Here is a 4,883-nt window from a genome sequence, read left to right on the forward strand (position 1 = left end):
AGAAAAAAATAAGATCAAAGAACGGAATAAAGCTCTAAACAATGCAAGGCAACAGCGACAAGAATAGTATAGTATAGAAATAAAAGCAGTATAGAAACAAATAATGAGAAAGGATGCCCCTGGGACCTTGAAAATAAAAAAAATTGTAAAATTACGGAAAAAATCAATTTTATTTTTATCTTGTGAAATATTAATTATGCAAAAAAGTATTATACAAAAGTTGTAGATCCACTAAAATTGCGCGTATTATTGACTACTTACAGTAAGTCAAGTAAGAACATGATAGGCCTTACTCAAAGCTAGTAAAAGATATCGCCCTAAATCTATCATGAATCCATAGAGGGCACCTTTGTCCTTGATGCACTATCAAGGAAGGTTCAATTGTCATTGAACTTTCTTAAGAGAATCACATTAAGCGCCATGAGTATCAAATACGCATCACGCATGAAGCGTGTACCTCACATTGTGTTTCACTCACCCGAAAGGTTCAAAAATATCACAATTTACGGCTGCTAAATATATGAAAAAGTCGAAATCATTCGTGCAAAAGTGAGTGCAGCGATATAATGTGGCAAAAAATATCGATTTACCGGAATGATTTACCGGAACGTGGCTCGATATGCAAAGTGGACAAAAAAAGACGATAAAAAAATAGTGAATCTGTTTTCGCGGAATCCTGACTTAACACTGCGTCAAGGACAAGCAAAATTGAAGCAGAAAGGTTTAGATATATCGTATGAAACTGTTCGAACCTATCTCAAGGCTAATAACATAAACTCGACCACGCTCTTACTTGACTTACTGTATTTTCCTATGACTAACGATTTCTGAGAAAAATGTGAAATATAAATTAATTCCTAAAGGCTCCTTAATGTTACAAAATGGTTGGATACAATAGGACAATAGGAGTCGAACACGGTAATTCTTGTGCAAACCAAATAAAATAACTTTATTAATAAGTAATCCGCTTATATGTTTCGGCTCACTTTTGAGCCATCCTCAGAGACAGTATGATGTTGTAATTACAAAAAAAACTATTTCTTGCAGACTAATTTATTTCAGTGAACTACCTCCACGTATTAACGGAAACTATAATATAAAAACGAACTTTAATAACAATCTAAAATGTATTAAAATTATTAAAAAGTAAACTTTTTGGAAGCAAAAACGATTTATTGTAAAATATATATAATAGAAGGTAATTCACTAAAACAAAAATTCACCATATCGCAAACACTTAAATTCTATCGGTTTAGTCAAAAACTAGTCTTTGACCATTCAGCGAATCAGTGTCACTTACCAGGTGTACAAGTATGAAATGCGGATTTGAAAAAACAGATGGCGCATCAATGCAGTGTGTGGTATAAAGATTTGACTGTTATGCCATTTTGAAGTGCCATCAACAAGTGTCAGACGCGCACGAGTGATAAATTGAAAAAGTGTTTGCATAGTGTTGTGTTGCTGTGTTCGATATGTCGAAATTTATACCAAACAAAGAGCATTCGCGGACAGCATTAATTTTTTGTTTTCATTTGAAGAAAACTGCTGCTGAATCATACCGATTACTTCGAGAAGCTTATGGTGAACATGCTCCATCGCAAGATACGTGTGAACGATGGTTTCGGCGTTTTAAAAGTGGTGATTTCGATGTTGCAGACAAGGAACACGGAAAACCGCCAAAAAGGTACGAAAATGTGGAATTGCAAGCATTGTTGGACGAAGATGATTCACAAACATAAAAACAACTCGCAGAGCAATTGAGCGTTAGTCAACAAGCTGTTTCCAATCGCCTACGAGAGATGGGAAAGATTCAGAAGATCGGAAGATGGGTACCGCATGAGTTGGACGGCAGGCAGATGGAGAGGCGCAAAAACACATGTGAAATTTTGCTTGCACGATACAAAAGAAAGTTGTTTTTGCATCGTATTGTTAGTGGGGATGAAAAGTGGATGGATTTATTTTGAGAATCCCAAGCGCAAAAAATCATGGGTAGACCCAGACGCACCATCCACATCGACCGCAAGACCGAATCACTTTGGCAGAAAGACGATGCTCTGTGTTTGGTGGGACTAAAAGGGTGTAGTTTATTATGAGCTGTTAAAACCTGGTGAAACGGTTAATGTCGGACGCTACCAACAATAATTGATTGATTTGAACCGTTCGCTGCTTGAAAAAAGACCAGAATACCAAAAGAGACAAAGTCATTTTTCTTCATGACAATGCTCCATCACATACGGCAAAACCGGTTCGCGATACGTTGGAAGCACTCAGCTGGGAAGTTCTACCCCATGGGGCTTACTCACCAGACTTGGCTCCTTCCGATTACCACTTGTTTGCATCGATGGGTCACGCACTTGCTGAGCAGCGCTTTGGTTCGTACGAAGATGTGAAAAAATGGCTCGATGAATGGTTCGCGGCAAAGGGGGAAGATTTTTACTGGTATCCACGAATTGCCCGAAAGATGGGAAAAATGTGTAACTAGCAATGGAGCATACTTTGAATAAAGCTCTTTTTATCATTCTTCCGAATTTAACGTTTTTTTTTTTTGGAAAAAAATCCGCATTTTATACTTGTACACCTGGTATGTTGAAATTAATGGATAACTTTTAATACACTTAAAATGTTAATCACAAAGAAAAAAAAAGAAGGAAAGAAAACTCTGATATTAATTATAATCCAGACGAACATCAAAACCAAAACTGAATCTTTAATAATTTAATCTTAATGTAACAAAAGAATGTACACTGATTAGCTGGCAATAACAATGCTCCGATATTTATAGTCTACAACTGGAAAGTAGGCTTTGAGAAGCCCCTCCAAGTCTGTCTGCAGATTAAGGCCACGTGTCTATCTCCTGATGTATAGCATCTCTGACACCAATCTCTTTCCGTGGGGGTTCCTCATTCAAAATAAAAATGGCCAATGCTTGAATCACAAAACAGAATCATCAAACGAAAATGAGAAGGGAATACAAGTACAAATCGATAAAATCCCAAAAATTATTAACAATGGAATTGAACAATTCATTTCCATCAAAACTAGAGGATTTTTCGAAAAATTTGATTTGAATGGTGAATTTCTTAAGACAGAACCGTTGACGTGACATAAAAATAAAAGTTTTCTAAAAGATCTGGAATTAATAGTAAATAAATTGAAAATTGTAAATGATTCGGCTGAAAGAGGGATCAAGCTTATGGAAAATTATAATAAATTATTTACAAAAAACAAGCAACAGAAACAGTATGTACTTCAGATTATAAGTGATTATCGCCGAAAGTTTCCAAGTTATATTTAAAAAAAGATTTTATATCAGCGTCAAGATTTTGTAAAAAAAAGAAATGATTTTCACATTTTTGTCGGAAATAATCATACGAAGAAAACAAACAGTCAATAATACGCGCAATTTTAATAGATTTACTTTTGTATAATACTTTTTTGTATATAATTAATATTTCGCAAAATAAATAAAATTGATTTTTTCTGTGATTTTACAATTTTTCAATTGTCAAGGTCCCAGGGGCACCCTTTCCCTTTATTTGATTGAGCTGAAATTTTACACAGTTTTTTTTTCATAAAATGGAACCAAATGGGAGAATAGCGCGAAAAAATTTAAACTTTGAAAATAAGAGCCATCCTGCAGTATACTCTTGCATCTGCTCCAAGATTATAGCGTACACAAACAAAATGAAAAATCTAAACGCTAATTAATAGGCTATGAGGCGATAAACATAGAATTCTAACTCGTCAGAAATTTATCGGTATTGTCTTATTCTATGTTCCTATGTACATTGACATATGCATTCCCGAATATAACTAGCTAAATAACTAACGCTAAATATTCCTGAAATATTTATGAAATGTAAAAGCAACATTCAAATATTCCATTTGTATATCGTGTATATATTGATTATTGATTACGTATATTGATTAAAAATTTCATTTATACATATATCGTTACATATTCCGAGAATGTTCCATATAACATATATGTTCTGCAACATTTTAATTTTTCCAGAAATTCCAGATTAAGTCATTCCTGAGGCCTGAATCAATTTCAATTTTTGGGGCTGTGAAGTGTATTTTTTAAAGCAAAATTTTGTTTGAAATTGATTCAAGCCTCAGGGACGACCGGATCTGGAATTTCTTTGAAGTTTATAGACGAAATGCTGCATTCCTTATATTCGTTCCCAAATGATTCTTGTTAATAAATAAATATTCTACGCAGCGATCCTCTGTCGGCGAAAATGTATACTGCTCGCTCGCTCGCTCTCAATTTTCGTGATATATACAAAAAATATTCATACAATATTCTGAACATTTTATCGATATTTGTATATTCTGTGACGATTCTTTCACTGTGCCAGAATATTCGGCATATTGGGAATACGAATCGAACTTTCTATTAACATTTATTATTAGCTGGGTGGATTCCTCTGTTTCTATCATTATCGTTACTTCTATGGCTGTTACCTCACATTATGTTTAGGGCTTAAAATCTTACGAAGGGAGGCTATGAATTATTCTTCACCAATTTCTATGAAACTTGATGAGCATGTTAAGTGTTCTTTTCTGATATGATAATCTTTAATATTTATTCTTCGGCGCTGTTCTTTTTAAAGCACAAATGATTATTATCTTAGTGAGAAATGATAATGGAATCGACGTCGATTCGACATCGATTTCATTGTTATTTCTCACTGAGCGATTTCATTATTATTTCTCTCACATAGTATACTATATCATACATAAATCATATGATTATGTTATGACGATAAAATAGGTTGAAATTTTCCACATGTCTCTTACGTCATAAATATTACTATATCAAAATCGTATTAATCAAGGGCGATTTGGAGTTGGCGCTGTAAACGATGCGCAATATT

At 34.1% G+C, this 4,883-nt stretch overlaps 1 protein-coding gene across 1 annotated transcript in view; it reads left to right on the top strand.

Moving 5' to 3' along the window:
* Positions 1-4,883, top strand: part of LOC108748515 (glucosylceramidase-like) — an 18,680-nt gene that overhangs the window by 5,579 nt on the left and 8,218 nt on the right.

The sequence above is a fragment of the Trachymyrmex septentrionalis genome, unplaced genomic scaffold, assembly GCF_001594115.1.
Source record: "Trachymyrmex septentrionalis isolate Tsep2-gDNA-1 unplaced genomic scaffold, Tsep1.0 scaffold227, whole genome shotgun sequence".
NCBI classification, from domain to species: domain Eukaryota; kingdom Metazoa; phylum Arthropoda; class Insecta; order Hymenoptera; family Formicidae; genus Trachymyrmex; species Trachymyrmex septentrionalis.